General features: G+C 43.7%; 1 protein-coding gene across 5 annotated transcripts in view; it reads left to right on the top strand.

The window, feature by feature from the left end:
• Positions 1-1,538: 1,538 nt before the first annotated feature.
• Positions 1,539-25,497, top strand: part of EPS8 (epidermal growth factor receptor pathway substrate 8) — a 125,553-nt gene continuing 101,594 nt past the window's right edge. For 3 of the 5 annotated variants that reach the window (XM_053978222.1, XM_053978219.1, XM_053978223.1), the window contains exon 1: positions 1,539-1,853. The gene's annotated coding sequence lies outside the window, so the exon portion shown is untranslated. Of the gene's footprint in view, positions 1,854-2,150; positions 2,376-2,725; positions 2,817-25,497 lie in introns of those variants that run through there. The other 2 variants (XM_053978221.1, XM_053978220.1) reach the window with 2 other exon arrangements.

Genomic DNA, 25,497 nt, shown 5'->3' with positions numbered 1-25,497 from the left:
CAACGGAGGCGGATCAGAGGTGCTCCTGGGAAGCTGCAGGTGCCTCCCCTGCCTTTCCTGGCGCCTGCAGCCGCGGGGGCATCGCGGCCGGCCGGGGCTGCGCTTCTGCCCGCACTGCAGGCAGGAGAGGGGCTGGCAGCAAACGGGCTCTGGTGGACCTGCCAGAACCTTCCTGGTGTGTAAAGCCTCCTGCAGGTTCCCAGCCCAGAGTCTCCAACAGAAGGAAACTCTTTGGCGTGTTTTGTCTTTTCCCCAAGCATTGGTGAGATGCCTTCTTCATCCCCTGTGTTACAATGTTCTGGCTTCCTTTCTGCAGCAATATTTACTCCAGACTCATGTGAAATAATTCTATAAATGGCCATACCTACTGTACACATCTCGAAGAAAAGTCATAGAGAACAGAAATAGAATTTATTCGTCCCCAAATTTACCCTTGTGGTTTCTCTCCCCTCATTCTCACATCCCACTTCCTTTCCTCTTTATTGTCTCTGTTCCTTTAAAATGTTTTCTTTCCAAGTGAAACCAAACAAAATTATCAGCCCACAATGGTCTTTGCATTTGTGTTCTGTCCTTTGTTAAGGGGAATTGGAGCAGGGGGTGGGCTTGGGCTTCTGTCCAGGAAAAAGGGGGAAGAGAGGCACTGTGTATCGCTGCCAAGGACTGAAGCCGTCCCCGACCTTTTCTTTAAGAGAATCTCGTATTTCTTTCTACCTCTCATGGGGTAAGCGCTTTTAAGTATCAATTACTGTTATTATTTACCTAGGGAGTGTGTGCATGGCATCTGGCGTAGTTTGGAAATGTCAGTGTTCCTGTAAAGCTTCCTTCACAGGAATTACCCAGGTAGCCTCTCCATAATCAGATTCTTTAAGATTTGAAGGTTTGTTGGAAACAAACTAGGGAAGCATATGGTATCTGCACATTTCAGTGCTTGTTTGGGTAGACAGAAGTGGGTTTATTTCACACTTTTTTGTGCTATCCTGTTTTGTGGAGGACTTTCTGGACCAGAAAAATAGCAAAGGCAGAACTGGTAGAAGATGCAGCACGACAAGGGGCTCTGCCAGCTCCGAGCCAGGAAGGGGAAGTTGGCTGAACTGCTTTTCTTTCTTTCTTTCTCTCTCTCTCTCTTTTTTCTTTTAAGCAGGGTTAAGGTGAACTCCTAAGCAATTGTGGAGAGAGGCCCCACCTCTCCCAGCCTGATCTGCAGGCTCGGGTTACTCTCTCCTGCCTGGTTCTCAGGAGCCCACAGTGAGCTTCTCGCCTGCCTGCTGCTCCTGCCTTCAGCCCGAGCCTGCCAAGCCTGGCAGAATAACTCCCTCTGTGGAGTTCAGACCTTCTTGCAGAATATTTGCTGGCAGGCACCAGGTCAAGGATGGAATAGCACCACTTGAGAAGAGATTCAGCAACGAGGCTGCTGCAAGCAGTAGCTGAGCAGCAGTATCATCCTGTCCACCTTTTTTTTTTTTTTTTTTTTTTTTTTTTTCAAATCGGGAAAATCCGTGTTCTCCCTGGAGAAGCCGTCAGGGGCAGGACTCTGGCAGTGATGGCTCTGACTTCACCTGCTTCTGCAAATGAGTCACGGAGTGTTATAAAAAGCAAGGACCTGCCAAGTCTCATTTCTTGGGACTGAGTGGAAATTCCAGCAAGCAGCTGCTCTTTGGTTAGTTTATACTTTTCCTCTGCAGGTTTCTTGGAGAGGGCCCGGAATCACAGACACTTTGTAGCAGAAAGGACCTGTTGCTCTGTTTTGATAGCTGTGGCTCGGTGGAATTAGCTGTTTGGTCCAGATATGATTCTGAACTTCCTAAGGGACCTTGGTGAAGCCTGGAAGGAGCCTCGGGAACATAATTAAGCAGGTGTGTAATTCTTTTGGATTGGCAATTGGATCCTATCAAAAATCAGGAACAGAACCTCAAAAATTAGATTAGCTCTCCTATACACCACCTGAATAGAGATTCTTTTCGTATGTCTGATGCTGTCAAAAGATTTATGCTTTCTAGCTTTTCTCTGGAGTCACATAAGGCAAAAACTCATTTGAAAGAGAAATCAGTGAAAACAGATTCTCGCGGAACAGCCGGGTTTTAGGAGAGGAAGTGGCTCATTATAGCAACCCTGACTGCGCTCGCAGTGTAGCGGGAGGACTTCGGCTACCTGCAAGCGTGCCGATAGGGACCGTTCCCCTGCGCCGGGCCAAAGCCACGTGTAAGTTGTCAGAGTGGGGAGGAATTGGTGCCAGATGGAAACAACATAAACAGCTGGGAGATTTCATCCGGGATTTCAAGCGAAGACGGGAGACTTTTGTTCTCGTAGACCAGTCGTTCCAAAGGTGGTTTAGCTACACCTACTTCTTCGGGGAAGGATGTTGCTTTGGAGTCGTGGTAGGTTTTGCGTGTGGCCTTGTATTTAATTTCTTTTTTTTTTTTTTTTTTTACGATGACTTTAATCCCACGTTTCAGCCCGGCTCCGGGCGCTGCTCTCGGCAGCTCTGCATGGCGTGAGAGCCGTGCAGGGACGGCAGGAGGGAGGCGGCTCCGCGGCGCGCAGAGCCCGCAGGGCGCGGGGGCCACTCCGCGGGCGCGGGAGCTCCGCGCTGCCGCTCCGCGGGCCCGCCCCGGCCGGGGCTGGGGCTGGGGCTGGGGCCGGGGCTGGGGCCGGGGCGGGGCGGGTGCCCGGCAGAGGGAGCTCGGCTCCGCTCCGCTCCGCTCGCCGCGGCCGCTCCGCTGACCGGCGCCCGCCCCGCTCCCGCACTTTGCTGGCGGCGCGGAGCGGAGCGGAGCCCCCGCGGCCGCCCCCGGGCCGGCAGGAGGACTCGGGGCAAGGTAAGGGGCTGGCGGGGCGGGATTTGCCCCCGGGTTGTTCCGCGAGCCCAGAAGCCGCCGGGGCAGCCGCCGCGGGGCGGATCGCGGGGCGCTGCCCCCGCCTGTCGCCGCCGCCCTGCGCTCGCACACGGGGGCTGCGAAGTCCCTCTCGGGCTCCGCGGGGACGGTGGCCGCTGCTGCAGCTTTCCCCCTGCCGGGCTGTACGCCCACGAAGCCCTCCGTGTGTGTGTCTGTGTGTGTGTGTGTGTGTGTAGGTGTGCGTGTGCTCTCCTCCTGCCGCCGCGCTACCGCCGCACCTGCCCGCGCCTCGCCCGCCGGGCTCGCAGCGGGGGCGGCGGGCTGGGCATCCCCGCCGGAGCCCGCGGAGGGCACCATCCGAGCCGCTGCCCTCCTCCTGCCTCACCTTCTACCAGGTGACTCGTCTCTCAGTCCTTGCTGGGGTATTTTTTCCCCCCGGTGGTTCAGCTGGCTTTTCCGTCTCTGTAGCTGGTAGCGGGCAAAGAGCAGCTTTGGGGTGGGATAATCCTGTTGAATGCCCGCGTTTGCTTGGGGCTCTCCCCTGCTGTGTTTCGTGTCCCCCGGTGTTCAGCCCTTTCATTCTCTGCGGTAACTTTGCCCGGTGTCTTTGCTCCCCCGGCCCCTCTCATGGCCATGACACGCACTCCCTTTGCATTGCCAGCGTGCGAGCGACCCGGGCACACCTTGGAAACAGGTGAGTGGCATTTCTAAGGAATAATTTAAGGTGCTCTTACCCCGCACCGTGACCTCAGTAGGGCTGCATTGTATCCACGAAAATGTTGCAGCTTCCACTAAAGCACAGTTTCAAGCTAACTAGTAGCAGGCAACAGAAGAAAGGGTGGAACAGGTCTGAGAACCAATCCTCCCACTCAGAAATTGTGCTTCGCCGTGCCTCGTGAATCTTGTACCCTCCAGAGTGGTGTGACCTTTGGTGGAGTCTGCTTTGTTTACTTGAGGTGAAGTACTGAAGGTAAAAGTATTGCTCCTCGCATTGTGTCTGCTGAAACATTAACCAAATGATGGATCTCGCATGCCTTCGCAGCGTAGATCATATTTTAATTACTCCTCTCCTTCATCATGAAAAATGTGTCCTCCTCCCTTCCTACTGACTGTCTTCCTTCTCGTTTGTGATTGTGCAATGTCTATATGTCAGCTACAAAAGTTGCTTGCATGGGAGAACATAAAAATGACCATTTTCTGTTGTTAGCAACTGGAAACACTTGGTCAGCATCGTGTGGCTGGTCTCCTTTCCCTGGAATACCCATGGAAACGCTGCTCCTGCCCTCTGAGGAGAAGAAACCTCTCCTGGGCCAGGCTTGCAGCGAGCTGGTGATTCCCTCTGGGTGAGCGGGCGGTGGGGACTGCAAAGAACTTGCAGAGTTCCCAAGGTGTGAGGGAGACGCCCCGCGTCTCCTCCTGATTCACAGTTCACAGGGAGTGCAGCATTATTAGCTCAGGTAAGGAGATACTGTGCTCAAGGCTCCACGGGAGCAGGCTGTGGCTGCTGCTTGCTTTTCCTGGGCAGGCAAAGGAGATGGAAGTGGCTTTGGGCTGGAGTTCTCCAGCTGGTTTGTGCTGTCACGCACTCACGGAGGCTGTGGTGTTGAGTTTTGCCTTCTCCTAGCTCTGAATGCTCCTTCCTGAGTGATTCTGTGATTTTGAAAGCAGACAAAGCGTCCCATTAGATTTATTTGGAGGGAGGTAACGCCCCACGAGCAGCAACACCCAGTAATGATTAGGTGCTAGTTATATACAGCAGTAGTGGAGAGGGCAAGATTAATCTGAAGTTACTTCTGCTGTGAAATGCACAGATGGAAAAAACACTGAAGTTTTCCACTTGGTGATACCTAAATTCTTGAAAAAGGGTTGATTTTTTTTTTTTCTGTCCATAGTCCAGCTGTAAATGGTGAATCAGTCACATGAACTACTGCATTTTTTCCCCTGTGGGTGACTGCTTATTAAAATCTAACATCTGAAGTCAAATGATTGAAGCCCTGAGGGTTCAAAATAGATTAAATATATAAGAACTCTTCAGTTACTGAGGGCAGATAAGAGAAGACTTGAAGTCCACACGACGAAGATTGCACCAATAAAGCACTTGCTAACTTCAGTTTCAGTGTCTGCCACTTGTTGCTCTTACATTCCTGGTTACAATTCTTGCATCCCTTCTCATACAGTGAATTGACTGCTCAATGCACAAGGTTTTTTTCAAAGACATCTTTTGGCTATGCCAGGTAGAAACAGGAAGCCCTTTGGTCTGTGACCCCTCCAGTCTCCTCTCTCTGCTGTGGGGCTGGTGGCCAGAAAGAGAAGATGTTCAGCACCTTGGAGTTGTTGCTTACAGTGCACTGTGAGTGGCCTGATCCTTGTATCTCCATTCAAAGTATATTTTTGATGTGAAAATTCAGTATATACGAGGCTCATTTCCTGTATTTAGTATTAGTTCTCTAGTTTTTCCATTACTAAATGCTTCAAACCAGAAGAAACTGGAATTCCTGCTTTTGGGGAGGGGCTGTAACTGGTGCCATTTTATCTTAACTCCAGAGTTGGACTCTGCCAATTTATTCATCCGAAACAATGACATTCTGTTTTGTACAGCTTTTTTTTTCTGCTTTAACTCTGATACCTCAGATTTTCAGTTTTCTACCCTGAATTCCAAGTTAGATGATGGCTGTCATCTGAACTGTGTTTTGCCATGAACTTCAGCTGTTGGTGCAGTCCTGAGCCACCGTGGTGTTTCTCCCTGCTCGTGCCCCTGCAGGAATTTAGGCATAAAGTCATTGAAAGCTTCACCTAAGTCAGTGGCGCTGTTTTGGGCATGTGTAGAAAACATTTGCAAAACTGTTGATAAAACAATGCTCTGCAGTCACTGAAGGGGATTGTTAAGACAAGGTGTCTTTTACAGCCGTTGACACTGGGAGAGTCACAGCCTTAATGGAAGGACCGGGATGGTGTGGGAAGAAGCAACCTCCACATCTGTCTTGTGAGGAGGGACTCTTCTTTCTTTTTTTTTCCTCCTAATTTTGTGTCACTGACACTGGGGGATAAAAAACGAATCACAAATGGAAATGCTGTTAGCATTAGCTTTTTAAGATCCGTTTCATTTTGAGCTGTGGCCGTGAGCCTGCCATCACTAACGCATGCCTTTGATTGTAACATCAGTTTTAGTAACATTTTTAAATACTAGCCGGCCCAGGGCCTTGGATTGCTGCTAGTTGAATGCTCCCACTCCTTTCTTTTCTTCCCTCTCCATGCTGCTGTCTCAGTAATTAAAGACAGGCATGCTGTGAATCTCCACAGGGTTAGGATCTGACATGGAAATAGCAAATTACCAATTGCTTTCTTTGCATATGTTACATTTGTCTTTTGATGAATAGACTTCAGCATCCTGAACGGACAAAGTTGGCAGATGTCTCTAGGCTCAAAGGTGCAGAGTTTGTATGTTCCATGGAGTTGTCCATTTCTGTGGGATTTTCTGTTGTGTAGCTTTCTGACGCCTGACAGGCATCTCCATTACTCTGGTGGTGTGACAGGGGAGTCTCCTTGCCTTTGTTCCCAAAGCCTCACTCATGCTGTCACTTTGACCAACCATGGAAATTGTTAGGTTCTCTTTAATGCTACAGAAGAAAAAATAATAGCAAAACCACCAATATAAACACACCATTCTCCTGGAATACTGTGAAAACTTAGTGTTTCAACAGAATAATTACTAAAGATTCATAATTTAAAGAATGGTATCTGTTGAGTGAAGGTAGGTGTTATGGATGCCCAGTAACTTAAAAAAGGTTTCATACAGGTAACATGGTTGTTTGGGGTTTTTTTGTCTTTTTGTTGTTTTGTTCCATTATTGATTTTATTTTGTTCTGGGGTTTTTTGTTTGTTTTCCTTTTCAAGAATGCATTGGTTTTACACGAGACAGAGGATTTGTCTTTTAATAATCCAAAATGTTACAGTTGATGGATTTTCTGGATTTCATAGATTACCCCTGAAGATAAGGGAACACTTGATTCCTTTCAAGCTTCCCATGAGTGCAGGGGAGCTGCATTCAGCTGAGTTAATTGTGAAACTGCCAGAGCTGGTTCTTGGGGCTGGAGTTTGCTGTAGCTGCTGGATGCTTCAGACTAAATGTACTACAAGAGTTTCTCTTATTGTCTGTAGCTCAGCAATGTTTGTAACTGGAAAATAAAGAAGTGACTCCTGGCGGATTTGTATTTATTACTTTGATTTCTGCTCCTACGTGTAAAAACATTTTTACAGGCTTGACCAAATAGAAAATGAGGCGCTAGTATTGCTGCTTCTCCCATCAGTTCTCCCTTCTCTTCACCCTCCAGAAATTGTCTCAAGTGCAAAGAGGAGCTGAAAGTAGGTGTTGGCAGCACCTGCTTGCTGTCCATTAGATAAGTCCACACCCATTAGGAAATGGTTTTTAACACCCCCTCCCCAAAACAGCTGCATCAAACTTGGTCTAAAACACATGAAAAAATACCTGAGCTCACAGAAGTTCATTTTTTCCTCAGTACTTGCACATACCTGGTGAGGTACAGGATTATCCCAATTTTGTCAATGGTTTGCCTTTAGGTAGACTTTGATGTTGCTGTGTTTTGTTCTGTTAAAGGTCCCAGTGAATTGTCTTTCACCTGAAATGTGAACTTGGGTTAATGAGCACGTTCTTTCATTCTGGGGTGGTTGAGAGGGCTTAATTCATCCCTCTGAATGCTCCTTTCATGAAAACTGAGGACTTTGCTCTTCCTTCTAATGTACTCTTCCTTCTTCTGAGGCCACTGATCTGTTTGTTTGTGTCTGAGGTGTAGTCTTCTCTGTTTTCTGAGACAAAGATCTCTTTGTTTCCAGTGCAAAATATAATTTGAAGTAATTAGCCTGAAGAAAGCTTTTTTTTCCTACTTAGGTGTCTGGTTAATGCAGGGATTTGCTTCGGAGGTCAATGCCTGTGAGAATCCCAGTGTGCATCATAGAAATATTTTTGAATGAGCTGTTCTATTACTCAGAGCATGTGAATGTGAGACCTTTGTAGAAAGAGTGAGACATTCATTTTGTACATTGTCTTATGCACTCAGATACATGGAGAACTCAATGATCTGGCAAGGATAATGCAAGGAAATTGAGTTACATCGTGAGGAGTCTGTGATATCAAGTGGCAATAAAATTTAGCTTGATGATCTTCTGTGCCATTTAAAAAATGGTGTGGAAACGCCAACCATTTATACTTGTGCCTCTAAAGTAATTTTCAGCTTTGCACAACATGTCTTGAGAAGGCAATGAGTGCATTGTACTGCCTTCAGCTGGAGATAAAAATATACATCTGTGTTTCACATTCAGAACAGGCTGCATATGAAATACATGTGTTTTCTTCTTTCCCTTCAATCTCATCTCAGACTCGCTTTTCCCAAAGTGGAATTATTTATTCTCTGCTCCACTTCCAGCATTATTTATTGCTTTGCAATTCTTCCTGTGCTCTCACAACCCTTAGTGTAATGTTTCAACTTTCTGTTTCCTTCTCTTCCTGTGTTCAGGGATAAAGCCTTGTCCAGGGCAGAGGGCTGGGAGCTAGAGGGTGGGATCTGTTTCTGTTTTAGCAGCAAACTTCGTTAAGGCTAATAAATCTGGGCTAACAGGCAATTAGCCTCTCGGTGCTATCTCTCGTGGGGAGGGCAGGACAGTGCAAGGAATCTGGACTTTGTGCCTTGGTGTCTCTTAGGTAAGTCACCCCTGGGTGACAAACGTCCTGCCTCTGCCAAGAAACAGGCACGGCTTCTGCAGTGCAGTCCCAGCGACCCTTCCCTCTGCTAAAGGGCTGCTGCTCTGAGAGCCTTGCCCTGAGCTTGGGCTGGCCTCTCCCTGCTCAGCCTGGCCCCTGGGCAAACTCTTCAGGGTTTCCTTCCCTCTCCACTTGCCTCTTACATTCCTGGTTACAATTCCTGCATCTGTTCTCATACAGTCAGTGACTGCACAAGGTTTTTTCAAAGACATCTTTTGGCTATGCCAGGTAGAAGCAGGAAGCCCTTTGGTCCGTGACCCCTCCAGTCTCCTCTCTCTGCTGTGGGGCTGGTGGCCAGAAAGAAAAGACTGTTCAGCACCTTGGAGTTGTTGCTTACAGTGCACTGTGAGTGGCCTGATCCTTGTATCTCCATTCAAAGTATATTTTTGATGTGAAAATTTGGTATATAAGAGGCTCATTTCCTGTATTTAGTATTAGTTCTCTAGTTTTTCCATTACTAAATGCTTCAGCCATGTTTCTCCACCGTTAGCCATATTCTGCTCCATCTACTGTTGAGTCTTGGTGTAACTTTAGTCTCCTGTTGTTTATTTTTTTTTTACCCTTCTCTTTCTCTGTTTAACCCCTATTTTCCCTACCCTTTTTGTTTTACATCACTCTTTTAATTGCACGCAGTGCTCAGCTTCACAAACACTTCTTGCAGTAAAGCTTTTGCATACTCAAACCCCAATTCTTTCTCCCCCTTTGCGTCCTTTATTCCAGTGTCTCCTCTAACCATTTCAGATCCATTGTTCTCAGTGGGAAATGTGGTATGTGAAATTATAAGGATAGTCAAGTGTTTGTGGGTTAAGTCATGTCTTCCCTACAGTGCTGTGCATTTTGTCAAGGCAGCGATTTTAAGCTCTCCTCGTGCATTTCTAGAGCTCCAGACCTTGCAGGGAGGTGTTAGAGTGTGTGTAGGCATTTGTTTTCCCTGTGTGAGTGAGGTGTCTAACACACACCAAAAAAGCCTCTTCAATAACGAGCCTTACTGAATACAAGATATTCTCACAAGTGCCTTTGATACGTGGTGGAACGAGTTCTTTTCTACTTGGAATTTACAGATTTTCTCACTTTTTATATGAAAGCTGAATGTTGACATGCAGGTGGCTTAGGGCAGCTGGTAGCAGCGAGCTGTGTCTTCCCAGGGACAACACTGATTTTTTTTTTTTTTTTTTTTTTTTTTTTTTTTTTTTTTTTTCTTTCTGAGGAGGTGGATGCTTAGAGCATGAGAGTTTATGTTCCATTGGGTTCTTTGAGTATTTTAAGCTGTCCTTTTATAACTCTGATAGTTATTGTCCAGACATCTCCATTTCCCTTTTTAAAAAAATAGTCTAAAAATCTCAATTTTGGAAACAGCTGTTTTGTCTCTGTCTCAATTTTCCTATTTATAAACAAAAAAACATATCTGACTCTCAGGAGTTTTGTGAGGCTTAATTAACAAATATTTATACAGGCTTTTGAAGATATAAAGCAGCATATAAATGCTAAGTAGTGTTATTATTACCACCAGCTGCTTTGTTGTAATTGAAGCAATAAAAGTCTCAGTGCCAGTGGTTGCATTGCTGTTGCCCAAATACAGTTTTTGTGAACTCAGGAGACACTGAGGATGGGGAGGAGGTGATGGTGTAGACCATGCTGAAACACAGTCTGTGGGACAGCTCTGAAACCTTTGTGAAGGACTTAAAGAGAATTAAATCATTTTAATAAAGAAGTAAAGGTCCATAACTGGAAAAGAATAAACCCTGTCCTGCAGTATGTTTAGAGGTCCCAGGACTGAGTGGGGTTTGTCTGTGCTTGCAGTGTCTCCCTGGTTAGGAATGAGCTGGCAGAATTTGCATTTGTGACTCTGGCATGTAAAAGAAGGGATCTTTTAGAGATGATTGATAATGGGTAGTATAGGAAAAGTAACATGGTATAAATCACAATTAGCCTTTACAATTTATTCTTTAAGGTCTGCTTTTGCAAAACATTCATGACTTAAAGCTGAGTTATTTTTATTAATGTTCTTGTGCTTATCTCACATAACCAGCTTGTTAAAAGCGGATATGAACACTTTTCAAGCCTCTGGCTTATAAATTGTGAGAAAGAGAAAAGAAGATTGATTCCAACAGGATTGAAGGTAGATTCATGTCTCTTCTAGTTAGCAAAATGAGAGAGGGGGAAGAATTAAACTGTAGACTTAGCGAGCCAATCAGTTTCAGCCAGGTTGAAAATCATTAGATTTAGCTCTAATGTACAATTAAATTGTAAAAGTCTAACTTAAAAGAAAATGAATTCAGGGGAATTCTGTTTTGGTAAATTGATGATAATATCTCTAAGTTATTTCTGCCTGAAGTAATAAGAGTGTGGAAAAAATAAAGTAATAAAGGAGCAGTGAGGAGGAACAATTATTTTGCTAACATCTCCTGAGGTTCAGAGGGGGTTACTTGGGTGCATTAAAAGAAGAATATTGTACTGCTTGAATGTTGGTTTGATAAATGATTGATAAAAACTGTGGCTTGAAGAAAACACCTCTGTTCTTTTTACTGTAAACATCTGAGATAAGATGGAAAAGTGTGGAAGAATGCAACATCTTCTGTGAGTTCTTTCAGCATTCTTAATTGTTTGTTATGAGGTCTTGGTTTGAACGTTGGCAGGTATTTCTGGTGGGGTTTAGGGGGCTCTAATTTATTAAGTTGGGCTGTCAAACGACCTTTAGCAAGTAGTCTGTCTCTAATAATATTTTTAGTATTTAGTAAAATGCTGGTTTCAGTTGTAAGGGATGTTTCCTAACAGCTTCTGGACCAGTTCTAGCTATGAAGACCTGAGTGAGTTCAGGTGTTAGAGGGATCACACAAATGTGGATCATGGGTGTTGTGATTTCATAGTGGCTGTCCTGCAAGGACTTTGAGAACAGAGAGGATGCAAAGCAGGGAACTTACTCAGTCCTTTATGATTATAGGTAAGCAAATTTTCAGACAACTTTGAACATTATTAAACACTGAGAAGAAAAGTCCACAACCCCTTTTTTTTTTTTTTTTTTTTTTCAGTTTTAGGCAAATCTTTAATAACTACCATAAAATGTACAACCACAAAGTTGTTCTGCATAGAAATAGAAGCACTTCAAACACACAGAGGCAGGCAATATAGCCCTGAGGCACATATGGAGACAACCCAAATGCTGAATGGTAGGTTCAGAAAAGGTTACCGCTCAAAATATTTTCAGTAGCTAAGTGGAAGACAATTCATAGCATTGTTTTAGAGCTGCTCTCTCTTTGTGAGAGACTGGTGACACCTCATTGTGAATAAAAGTCTGGGGATTTTTGACAGCTGTGGGGAAGAGCAAATATTTCATACAGTGGTAGAACAATTAGACAGGCATTTGTTTTTCAGTTACCCCAGAGTGTGACACAGAGTAGTATGATAACTGTCTTTTGAAGTACAAAAAAAATCTGCCTTGGGGGCTATCATTTTAAAGCATAGTATGAAATGCTGATTTAATAAGGTCTGCTCCTTGCACATTTTAAGTGCAAGGAAATGTGTGTGTTGAGACCTTGCTAATCCTTCATTTGCACAAAGTCTTTGGCTCGTTCCCTAACTGTCAAGGAATTAATGGTGTGCTTCAACGAGATCCTGCACTACTAGGCTGTAGTTATTTTTATAAGGGATTCTGCACTGCATTTGGTGGTGCTTTATGAATTATCATAATAAATAGAATGAAATTGCTGTTGTCAAAACCTGTGGGCAAAGTAATCTGATTCCCATTGTTCGTGTACTCGGTGGCTCGTGGAATTAAGCGATGCCCAGCGGACTTCCAGGCAGCTCATGCAACTCAGTTCATGCTGAGTTGGGTTGTTGTGCTTGTGGCAAGTTAAGCAGGGCTGAGGGTGGCAAGGAACAATTCCACTGGGCCAGAAACGGGCTCCAAGTGCATGGGACACGGTGGTTTTTGTGTCTCTTGGCTGAGGATGGAGGTCCTTGCTGCTGTGGCGTTGCCCAGACGTGGGCATGGCTCTGCACTACAGACACACCCTGCACCTGCATGATTTCATGGAAATGTGCACCTAGCTAAAGCAAGCTGTGCAGAAGGCAGCGTGTATCACGTGCTTTTCAGGTGGAGAGAGTCACAGTGTTCAATTTTGGAATATCTACCTAGGATTTTCCCTTTGGTTTATTACAGATCTTTGTACGGTCGTAGCCCCTCCAGATCTTAGCCAGCGACTGGAGGCTTGTTGTACCAGGCACTCAGTTTCAGGAGAATGTTATTATTTAAACATTGTGCCTATTTTTAAGTCAGATAATCTATAAAACCTGTTTTAAACCACAAGAGATCATTACATCATCTACTTTGACCTCCAGAGTGTACGAAGGAGGAGAGTTTCTGCCCTTCTATTTCTGCTAGAAAAATATTAATCAAGTTTCCTTGGCTTTCCTCTCAGAGGAGGATAGGCACAGTAATTTAAACTACCTGCCCCTGGCAAACACTGGAGTTTTTCACTAAGTACATTAGTGAGTTTTTAGTGGTTCTTTGTGTGTGAATGCCAGGACGTGGTGCAACTCTCTGGATGCTGTTGTTTATGTGTGTATATATATAGAAATTTTATACATATGCATAAATACATATATACTTTATATATATATATATATATATATATATATATATACTTTATATATATATACGCTTTGTGTGTGTATATCTGTATGTCTCTATCTTTACTTTGGCACGTAGCAGATGCAATCCAGGTTTCTTCCTCTAGACACACACACCTTTTCCCCAAAAGCTTCATAGGTGAAAAGCAGGTGATCCTGGAGTCTCTGCTTCTGCCCTTCATGCTTCACTGGATAAATTGTGTAAACTCACATCACTCTGTGAGCCACTGTGTGCTTGTCTGTGTAATCACTTTTTGCTCACGTGGCAGACTGAGGCTGTTGTTTGCACAGCAGTTTTCAGGAGTTTAAGGCCATGTTAGCATGTGTGGGGAATCCATGGGAGCACTGGGGGTGTTTTGTATAGGTTCATTTTGATTTTTGAGAGATTTATGGCCTTCCTGCCTCCTAGAGCCTGGAACTGTGTTGTACAGACTCTGGGATGTCCAGATGTGTGCTGTGCTTTTATTTCCAGTAGTGCCAGTGATGCCTCAGGTTTTAGTTTTTCTATTTTTCACATTCTGTGCTGCTTTAGTGTGTCATTCTGAGCTTCATATTGAGGGATGCTAAGCTCTCTGCACAGAGCAGGGAGACAAAACAATTCCTGCTCCAGCTGGGCACCAAGGACAAATGATCCAAAGCTCAGGCCCAGGAGCACAAACAGCGTGGGCTGGAGAGAGAAAAACAAGCAGGATGGGAGTGCCTGGGCTAAAGCTGGAATGGGACAATGAACTGCAAGGTGCAAATGGAGCAGAGCTGATCCCAGTGAGAGCCCCCGGGAGCGCTCGTGTATTTTGGGAACATTTTGGTTCCTCTTGGCTGCAGCCCTGGCTGGGCTCTGGTGCTGCCCAAGGTGGGTCCATGGATCCTTTTCATAAATCCCTGCTTTATTCTGTGACTCTGCCCAGCCTCTGCTCTAGGACAGCTTTCTCAAGGCATCAGCAGCAGTAACATTTTTTCAATATTGTCACGTCTTCCTCGTGGCTTCTATCAAACAAGATTTACAGATGTCACTACAGGCAATTTAGTAAATGGAGTCCAAAAATTGGGTTTCTGTGGGAATGTGTCACAAGCCATGTGAGTCCTTCTTGGTTTCAAAACCTTCCTTGTAGAGCTTTAGTGCAGAGACTTTGGGATGTAAAGAAGAAAATGTGGTCATTTTACAGATGACCTTGCTCTTTATGCTCTCCCTGCATGAGACTCTTGCTTCCAGTAATGAGGAAATGTTCTGAGGCAGTGCTCTCGCCACGGTGACATAAAATAACAGAGACTTGCAGTTCTTCCCCTGTTCCTGCCCTGCAATAGACATATGCCTCAGGAACCAAGTGACCTTAGAAATGATGCATATCTGGAGCTTGGGGTCATTTCTGTGGTACAGTTGTTTGTTTTTATTTTAATAGGCATTGGGATGGTGATACTGCACTCACTGATGAGAAGCTGTATGTGATTAATAGTCTTGATCCAAGTGTGCACTCTCCCCTCTGGACACACATTCCCCCTAGAGCTCCTAGAAATACACTCAGCTGTTGCTCTGACAGAAAACAAAGGCAGGAAAAAAAGCCCAAAATATTGCCTAAAATGTACCTTTTATGAGTTTGGAGGTGTTTTTCAGCCCAGGGATAAAGATTGGTAGTGATGTTCATGAGTTCAGCTGTGAGTGAGAGGGTTTCTGCAGCATCAGAACCTTGATCTCTAAGTACTTGTTTGTTCCACTGATATTAATAGAACAAATTGTCTGCCTGTTTAATGATTTTGAGGTTGAGGCTCAAAAATCTCAAAAAAACAACAACCCACGACAAAAAACCGAAGCAAACCCCAAGATAATTTGTGTGCTTGTTTTGTTAAAGGAAACTTAGATCATTTGGAAACAATTTAAAAGAATTTGTCACCATTCTTATTATTTTTTTCTGTCCTCATCTTACTGTGAGACATCTTTTATTTGAAGTGTGTACTATTTTAAACAGGCATTATGTTTTCATGAAAACTCTGCTGGGCAATGTCTAAATCCAGACATAAAAGCAAATAAACTAAGGAAAAATCCTCTGTTTATCTGACATGAGAGGACTTTTTTAAGAAAAGGAGAGAGAGAGAGGATCTAAACCAACTTAATGGTGTCTTTTGTCTCTCTTTATGTTCCTTAATTTTCTTCTGCAGTCCTCAGGAATGACATTATCTCACTGGTATGTCACTGGGGTAGTACTACAAAGAAATCTCAAAATGCTACTGTCTTTAGTAGCAAAGAGAGGCAGAAAGTGCTGCACTGCACTGTTTGATCTAGGCTGATTCTCATTTTACTCTCTTCTCAGGTTTCAGATGAGAGGGGGAAATTCAGAATTGATGTGAGTGTTTAATGATGGATAACATCTTTTGGATGCTTCCTGCACCTCACTGAAGTAAACCTGAGGGCTTACATCTTTCTTTTGGGGCTGTTAATTTTACACAGAGCTGAGATCTCTCGTGTGCAAGGTTGGCTCTTTGGGATTTCTCATTAATTACATTTGACAGCTCATCCTCAGTTTCACTACTTGGTGTTGCCTCAAACAAAGCTGAGCAAGCTTACTGTAAACTTTCCCGAGCTCTTCTCTATTGAAATCTGTCACAATTTCCTGTCACTTGCAAGGCTGTGGAACGAGCTGTCACACAACTGAGTGCTGGAATTGTGGAGGTGGATGTATCAGCAGTGCCAAGTGAAGGGAAGATGAGGAAACTGGGGCTGTGGACTGGGAAATGAGCAGGATGGTGTTGTGGGGGGCTCACTTCATCCCCACTGAAACCTTCGGGATCTGATGTTGAGAGCCAGGATAGCTCCAGGGTTCCTGGCCAGGAGGCTCTCTGGTGTGTTTTCCACTCTTCAGCTAGACTTACCCCTGTAAAGGCTAACAGCCAAATGGGGAATGGGATCAACATCTCTGATTTTCTTCCTTATGACCCCTGTGCTTTTCATGGCATCACTGCAGGGATGGAGGGCTTGTTTCCATATATTTCCATGTACCTCATTGCCAGGTTCTGGGCAGTGCAAGCCAAAGCTACTGCCCCAAAACCCCCTGATAATTCAACCCCCAGTGATGCTGTCTGGGGAGCCTATGGCAGTGGTACAAAACACAGTCTGGAGTGGGGAATATCAGTGCTGCCACATCCCTCTTTTGCAAAGCCCTGGGATTCTTCTTTTATCTTGGTTCAGTCTGCTGAGTCTTGTGAAAACAATAAACTGGCTCACCTCCAGTACTGTGATTTTTATCTTGAATTAATAACAAGTTGTCTTTTCTCACAAAGATAAGTACTTTTCTTTGAAACAAAAATTGCTTTATCTTCTTGAGGATTCTACCACGTTAGCTAACACATTAAATATGGTGGTTTTTTGTTTTTTGTTCTAATAATCCTTGTGCTATCAGGACCTTTGATTTGCCCTGGATTTTAATGAGTCATTTAAAAGCAGAGGTCTGTTTTGGCCATTTGACTGTGATGCTCCCTCTCAAATCAGTTACCATTTTGAGAATGACATCTGAGTCTGCCTATGTTTCTGCATGACTGGAAGCTGTCACTACTCATTGAAACTTATTAGAGCTGGAAATGGATATGCTGCTTCATCTGCTGGGGGTGAAACATGAGGCACCAGCATTCGAATTTAAATGTTGTTCCCGTGAGGAAAGGAGGAGAGCTTGGATAGTGAGGGGTGAGAGCTGCCTTGCAGCTCAGAGAGGCTTTGGGAGCTTTGCCTGCAGGTTGCTAAAAGCAGATCGTGGCATTTTTTGATGATTGAAGAAATTACTGTGCTTTAAGATCAGAGTTTAATGGGGAGGATACAATGCTTTAGCTGAAGATTATACTGTGGAAGACACTAAACTTCTCTTGAAGAGGAACCAAAGCTGGGAATCCTCCTTTTGGGGAGGGGGAATGAGCACTTGAGAAATTAGTCTTTAAAGAGGGCAGGTGCAAAGTTTGACTCAAAGCCAAGCTTCTGAGAGTCCACATGAACAGCCAAGGTATGCAAAATGATTCTTAAAAACCCAGAGCCGGGGAGTGGAGGCCATGAGCCTCCATCTATCCTTAAAGGACACGTGAGCACTGCTGACAGTGCCACTCCTCTCACCTGGGAGGGCTGGGAGCCAAAAGAGCAGAAAGACAAAGGAGTCCCTGGGTGACCCTCACCCCATCGCTGATGCTGCTGGTTTTACAAGGCTGTAGTGGGTGGTCCTGTTTATTGTCATTTCGTCGTTGTTTTTTCATTTCATTATATCTGAGTGCATTCCCAGTACAGAGATCATTTCCCCTCCCTCTCCTCCCCCTCCCATGCCTCAACACAAGCCCAGAGCTTGCTTGAGATGGGAGTCTTTGCCTGACAGTGCCTTCACCATTTGAGACTCGTGGTGTACTAAAATGTACAACTGGCGTTTCAGAAACTGTAAAACTGACCTGACAAAGTGTGATTTTCAATTGTTTTCTTTTATTTTTTGTACTCTCCCCTTCTCTCAGCAAGTGGTAGATGTGTCTTGATTCTGATCTGTCCCGTTATGTCACTGGTTAACATTTCTGCAGCCTGTAGAGAACTGTAGAATACTGAATTTGGTACATTCTGAAATTCATAAAGAGAATTGGAACAGCATAGTCATTAATTAATCTCGATTAAACCTTTTTTTCTTAAATAGGGTTCAGTTTGCAGCAGAAATTCAGCAGTGTGAAGCTGACAGAGTGCAAAGGTGACCTTCAAGGTGATGGGAATGGTTAGGACAGACCAAATTTTACTAATGGATCTGTGACTTCCATAGTGCCTCTGAATAACCCATTTATTTCTCTGAAACAAGCCAGGAGTTGTTGCTCTTTGCCTAAAGACCAGCATTTGTAAAGCAAGCTTACAGCTCTCTCAACCTCCCATGCAACAGCTTGGAGGCTTTTTCTTGACAGATAATAATATTGTGAGGAAAAGGAAGTTTTGCAACCCTTAAACTTCCTGAAGAAAAAAGTGCTGCTAAGATTCCTTGGAAAAAAATTTAATAACACGACAAAATATTCAATGAGTCATAATTTACAGGAACATCAGTTTTCTGAGATGGTAACAAGATATAATTTTTTTCCATTTATCCCAAAGGAAGGCAAATTTTGCCAGCTTTTTTGCTGGTGTTACACTTCAGTATTGCAATCATATTTAAAGGAATAGTACCCAATTTCATCCATCAGTAAAACGAGGATGCTTCTGAATTAATAATAGAAACTCTCCACATCAGGTTTGAACATTGAATAAAAGGAAATGAGGAATCAGCTGAATAAAAAAATAAGAAATTTCTTAAAGACGTGGCATCAATAATGAATAATAATGCTTATAAAGGAAAGCCATTCCCATTGCAACAATTAGTCTGCAGCTTAGGGCAAGAGAATGCTGCTTCAATTAACAAAACTGATTTCTATAGCAGTGGTGAGACTGGCTCGGAGTAAAACTGAAGTATTCTCTTACTAAGGTACTAATGCTCATTAGTGAATGAAAGATCTCTTCCAAGTGAAGTCACTTTCCCTGTATGAACTAATTTTAAAGAATTTAAAAGAAGACTCTTACCTGATCAACCTTTGAGGCACTGCAGTAAGCAGTGGAGTTTTACAACCCCTATGCTCAGTAACATTTCTGAAGGATGTGCTTTCATGTAATGAAGGTGTGCTGGATGTCTGGTTTTAAGCTCGTGGGGACTTGTTCTCCTTGATGACTTTTTCCCCTCACATCTCATTGTGCTTCTGAATGTCTGTTGTGCACAAGGTTTTCTCTTGACCTCCTAGAGAAAAATATTGGGGTTATCATCCTAAGGGAAATATTTTTACTTACTTTTTTTTGTTTATTTGTTTTTTTTTTTCCAGGTATTTAAAATAGCAATGTATCAATAGTGGTCCTTGTCTGTGTTGTTCCCCCAGTTGCAGTAGTGTGGAGCATCAGAAATCTGGTTTGTCCTGGACCTTGAAAGTTGCTATGGTAACTGTACATCCCACTGGGAGCTTGAGTTAGGTGTGCACACCTCATTTAACTTCCCAGCATTTCTCTGCAAGTGTGTTAGGTCTGGGAACTCCATTAAAACATCATCTCTGGTGTGCTAAGGAAAGGGAATCCCTCCTCCTGCCCCTGCCCCCCTTTGTGCAGTCTGTGATCTCCTCCTCACTCTGTGCTGGGTGAGGAGCTGCAGGTGCTCACTGGAGTTCCTGCATGCTGCTGGGCACTGAGGGAGTCCCAGCTGTTGGCACAGCAGTGCCCTGCCCGTGGGAAAGGGACACTGGAGGAGCTGAGTCCCTGCAGGGCTGCTCCTCTCTGCGCCGCTGCGTTTGGGCTCCTGGCAGTCACTTTCTTACCCCAAAGCAGCTGGCACCCTGTGCCCTGCCTGGGCATTGCTTCCTGCTGAAGCACCTCACAGGTGAGAGCTGACCTTCAGGGCTGGTGCTCTGGGGGCTGGACTTGTCCAGGGCAGTTCAAACATCTCTTTTCATCACCCCCTTCCTAAGAATGCAGCAAGAGCTGCATGTGGACTTAAAGAAGGGAATCTTCATGGGGATGAAATGTAAGCAACCATTGTGTAAGTGTTTTTTACATTATACAGTGAGAATTATACCCTCCTCTTTGATTTTTATGCCTTTTTTTTTTTGCCATACTCTGATCCAGAAGGACTTTTTAGGAAGCCAGAGAATGTGATGGCTCCTTTCTTTCTCCTTCTGTGTAAGATATTCTCTCTTATTTGGGGTGCTGTTTTTCCACTCATTCTGGGGCAGGACAGTGAGCCACCCCTGCTGGTGCCCCCAGGCACTCAGTGGAGCAGAGCACAGGCTGAGTGCCTCCCTGGGCTTGCAGCTGCAGTGAATTATGTTTGGGTTTCTGTTCAATCTGCTGAAGGTTCAGCACCATCTGTGAGCTGTTTGTAGACAGCAGCGGGTCTCGTGTTCTGGAGTACATTTGGGTGAGAGAGAAGAGGGGCTGGGAGGGGTGGCAGCCCCTGGTTTTGGTGTACTTTGTGTGCATGTGTGCTTGAGATGTGCCTGGACTGACTGCCAAAAAATCTTCAAAGGGTTTTTCTCACCATGGTCAAGTCCTGCTAGCTTGCTACATTCAGCTTTTGTTAGCTTTTTGGTATTTTTGGTGCCTTTTTTTTTTTTGCTCCTTAGTCAGTTCCAGCTGTTGGCTTCCTGTTGCCTACTTCTCATCACTGAGTGGTGGCTCTGGTGCCTTTGGGGTAAAAAAATAAAGACCAGATGGATCTTTCTTTGGGCCCTGCTCATGGTGGTGTTCCTTCGATTTTTTCATAAGTAGAAATCCATTTTCCTGATGCAGGAGGTAGGAAACTCCATATCTTCCATTTGCCAGGTTATTGTGGGGTGGGGATTCTCCCTCCCTCCCTGAGAAGCACAAGAGAGAACCTCATCCTCAACTAATCCTGCCAGTTCTTCTTTGCCCTTGGAGAACATTCCTCTATAGATTTTGAGGGTTATTTTTGGTTTGTTTTGTTGTGGGTTTGGTGGGGGTTTTTTTCGAGCCAGTTTTGGTAAACAAGTTGAACTTGCCTAAGGCTAGAGATACAGAGAAATTTAGGATGGTGACCTGAAACTTTATGCTGAGACATTTTTGCAGAGCAGCTCTGTTACCAGCTTGCAAGCCCTGGGTAATTTGTTTCCTCTGTAAATCTCCCTGAAGAGGAGGCAAGTGTAAAGTATTAGAAAAAAAACAAAAAACAAAAAAAAACTTGTAGCCAACTTTCTGCCTTCCCTGGAGGTGGAGAAGAGAGCTATTATGCATGACCACAGTTCTTATTTTTTTTTCTTTCCCTTCTCTTTCCTGATGTTTGATACTTGAGAGTGGGGTGATATTTTACATATTTATAATTAGAAATCTGTTTTTGATGCTTTGCATCTCAGTCCTCACTGGAATGCAAAAAACCATCCAGTTTGGTAGGACAGGTAGAGTTTACACCCCCAGGACACTGGCTGAGGATGACTGTGCAAGATATTTGCCTTTCCTCTTGCAAATTCAGTGGGAAACATTTGTCCAAGCTCCTTCCTTGTCCTGCTGTTTCGCTTAAGCTGGAACATAATGCAGTGAAATGTGTAGAAACATCAGTGCAGACACTTTAATGTCAATCTTTTCTTTCTTGGGCACAAGCTAACCAGAGAGCTCCTGCATGTGCTGCTGGGTCCCAGTGCTTGCCCTGGGAAGTGCTCAGCTGGGGCAAAAAGCTCTCCTTTAGGTTGTGACAGAGGAATATCATTTTCAGCACTGGTTTTGCTAGGAAATTCACTGTGAAAATAATACTGGAAGCTGTCAATTTGCAAAGGATTTGCAGATTTCTGGAAAAAAAAAAAAAAAAACCAAAATGCCAAGCTGAACTTAGGGTTTTAGGAACAGTCTAAGCATTGTTATATGGGGAAATAATTATTTTCTTGCCTGGCTAGAGGACTGCCAGCTTTCATGCTGTCAAGAAGAATGCACATGTAACCTGAATAACACACAATCATGTCTCACTGGAACTTAAAGACATGATTTACAGCACTGACAGGCTCTTTGTTGTATCAGCATTGGGTGGTCAGACAAATGCACTTCAAGCACCTAGATAAGAATTAGGCTGAAAAATATGTCATGTTTTTAATGCTGTGAATTGTTATGTCTCCTAGTAAGCCTTGTATGCAAAACATTTTTACTTCTCTCAGAAACATTGAACACAATATTCTCATTTTCCCGTGTTGTTACTGCAGCATTTTTGCAGTTTGATTATAGGTATTTCTTTTTCTAATCTGTCTGTGCCCGCTGTGTTTGGTTTTGCCCACTGCATGCAACCTTCATTTCTGGCAGTTCCATGAAATTCTGTAGCATTGTGGGGACAAAGCTGTGCCACGGTATTGCCACTCACTGCAGGAGGAGGCATTTAAATCCCCAATTTCATGTTGGCAGCACTGAGGTGAAAACTTTTTCTTTCTTGGTCCCTTCTGCAGCCATCCCATGAGTGCCAGTATCAGCATGAATAATGAGTGGCTGGAAAAAAAAGGGAACCAAGTGGCTTTGACACCCCTTTCCATAAATACCTCCCCTTCCTGCCAGACTTTCCCGAGGGAATTTGCTCCAGGGTTGTTTGTTCTAGAGGCTGGGCAGTGTGCTCATCTCCCTGCTTTCACAGGGGTCTCTCGGGGATCTTGTGAAGGCACTGGCCCAGCCTCACCACTGAGCAGATATTCCCCGAGCTGACTGATGGGTGCTAGAGATGATCAAACTTTGAGCTACTGCAGACAAGTTTTTGCACTGTAAGTGGATTTTTCCTCTCTCAGGGAAGGGCTGCCTCAGTCTTGAGCAGAAGGTGACAGGCACAAACTGAGTTCTTTAGCTTTGTTCTGCAGCTGCACTTGGAGCCATCCTGTGTCCACAGTAATTTCCTGCAGGGAGATTGAGGAGCTCGAGGTGCTGGCCTGAGCGTGGTTCTTCTGCAGGACCTGCCCAGATGGGCACAGAGCCTGGCCTGGCTGGAGAGGTCCTGGGGCAATACTGAGTGTAACAGAGCCAGCAGTGCTCGCTGAGCACAGTCATCTCTTACGCAGGGAGGTGCATTTATGCCTTTCAAGACAAAGAACCTTTTCTCTATATGGCCAGCTATTACTCTGTTGGTTCTTCGTGGGGAATTACCACATCTTTGTTTTCCTTTGGGTGGGGAAAGGGTTTTGCTCTGTTCTCACAGAAAAGCCCAGTGTTTGAAGACACAACACTTACATGAGGATTAACTTTTTAAAACACTTGAGGCTCCCCGTGGAGTTGCCTGAGCCCATTAATAAAAGTTTGAATTTCCAGCCTAATGTATTAATTATGTTTGTCCAATTCCTAGAGGACCAGTAGATCAAATTAATCTTAATTAAATTTAAGGCTGTGATAGGAGGGGAAAAAATATTGCAGAGTTTAAAGCTTGAAAGAGCCACTAGACAAGCAGACTGTTACTTTTTCTGATTAAAATGTAAATACATTTTAAATTAAATTCCAGTAAATACATTTTAACTTGCTCATTTTCAGAGTGCAGTTAGACTTTCAGGAATATGGAGACTGCTGTGCTTTTGTCTTCATGGGAAGATTGTTTTTCAGACCAATAGGTTGAAAGCTCTTCTGATAAAACCTGGCTTATCATATTAAGCCTGTAAATTATTTTGATGAAATTTGCAACTCTAAATAGTAATATTAATACTAGAAACAAAATTTCTATGCTGGATGTTTCCATCTACTCAAAAGAGAAAAAGCTGAAAGTGATGAAGATGGAAGCCACTCATATTTGTGTTCTCAAGTTCCATTCAAATCCTGCTCTAGCAATCCTTAGATGTGTGAGACCATGCAGAATTACTGAATCTCCTGAGGATGTCTGCAGTTTAATAAAACAGATGTCAGTTTTGCATCTTGAGGTCTATTTCTTGTTTCTGAGGAAGTTTTTTCTTTTGATTCAAATCCAACACAAGTTTTTTGGGTTTTTTTTTTTTTTATATTTGTGTTTATCTGGCTAATATCACCCTCTTGTAAAACAACAAAACATCTCTCCATTTCTTATTTTGTAGGGTGTATTTAGTGCTCTTTCTTATCTCTTGTCTCATAACAAAATTTGTGTACACATAAGTATCACCAGAACGGGTTTTGTCCCTATAATATTAATTTTCAGTGTTTTAGGGATCTGAAAGACAGTATTGGCTTTGGTCTTCTAGAAACATTCTTGTTAAGAGCTGTCATTTACTACTTCCTTTGGCCTATTTTTTTATCCACCTTGTTTTAAAACAATGCCTTGAAGCTTGCAGGAAGTTTAGCACAGGATGTTTCTGGTGTAATCCACTGGCATAACTGGTATATTTTATACATGTATGCCCTAGGTGGGCAACATGAAGTATCTGGTTTATGTTTGGGGGTGCTTTTAGCATGGCCAGACACTGACAGCAGTGTTTTGACCCTCCTGGGAAGTGACAGTATTTCCTCTGGAGTAGGATTTTGATTATACATCTTTTCTCTGTCTTCTGTTTCCCATGTGTCTGTCGTGTAGATCCTTCCTTTATTTTAGCAGTCTTTATTTCACCCTAGCAAACGGAGGGGAAACTGTGGATTTATTATTAAACTCTAATAAGGGTGCACAAATTGTTTTGAAGTTCAAGACAAATGACACTGCTTGGGCAATGTAAATAATGCATGGCTTACCTGACAGGCTGGAGGCACTTCTAGAGTTTCTCACCTCATCCCATCTCCTGCCAAGGATTGGAAAAGGTCAGCTTCCACTTAGGCTGGGAACTGCTGCTTTCTTCATAAGGCTTAAAAAGATTGTCCCCATTTTCAATTTTTCTCCATTTTTTCCTAAGTCTCATAATACACGTGTGTAAGATGTATTTTGCTTTTCCATTATAACCTGCACCTTAAGTTTTGTGATTCCTCCATGCAAAGATGTGGAATAGCCTCTTTCAGCCTACAAGGAACAGTGTTTTATTCACATTTTTCTTGAATTTGTTTACCAATTTGAGGTTTTTTTCTTTTCATTCATCACCATGAATTGATATTTTATGGCCAGAATTGCAAGTCTGAAAGTAGCTTTGAATGCATAAAATAACAATGTAATGCATGTTGTTTTAAACGAGAGCAGATTTCTGATTTTATTTATTTTCCCCAGAAAAAATGCTGGTGGTATGATTAAAATGGTGAAACAGTGGATTAGGAATTGTTTGTTCAGAGGGATTTTATATTTGAGTGTGTTCAGCATTGGTAATGACTCTATGCAGTGAACAAAACCAAACACAATTGAAATACTTTGTTGATAGTAGCAGCAAAAATTGTAGGCGTTCTTGGGAAACTTAAAGGCTTTTACTTTTTTTTTAATGTCCTCACTTTGTTGTCTAGCAATGTTGATTTAGAGTTGCTCTGTTTTGATCATAATTGCCAGGCAAAAGTAGTGTGGAAATATGAGAGAGCTGCAGAATGGCCAATACAGAGCTGAGAAGAAATATTCCTGTAACCGTGGTGGGGCTTTCTTGGGTTCTTCCAGTTTGCAGGGAGGCTGAGCATTTTTGTTTGGTTTTCTGTATGATCTGTTAGCTCAGGATTAGGCCCTTTTGTTTGTGGTGTAAATCCTGTTCTTGGCCTACAATGAATATTAATTAACTTCTGTACTTATATGTGCCGTGTTGCAGAATCAGCTCCTTTTTAGTAAGGCAATAAAAGCAGAAATGAGATGATACAAGGAAGTCAAAGAGAATCTGGGATCAGATCAAGGGCAAAAACCCTTGTTCCAAAATTATAAAACAGAGGAA

This window comes from Vidua macroura, chromosome 5 (assembly GCF_024509145.1).
Source record: "Vidua macroura isolate BioBank_ID:100142 chromosome 5, ASM2450914v1, whole genome shotgun sequence".
Taxonomy (NCBI): Eukaryota; Metazoa; Chordata; class Aves; order Passeriformes; family Viduidae; genus Vidua; species Vidua macroura.
Note: the sequence above shows the minus strand (reverse complement) of the source record. Positions and strands in the feature narration are given on the sequence as shown.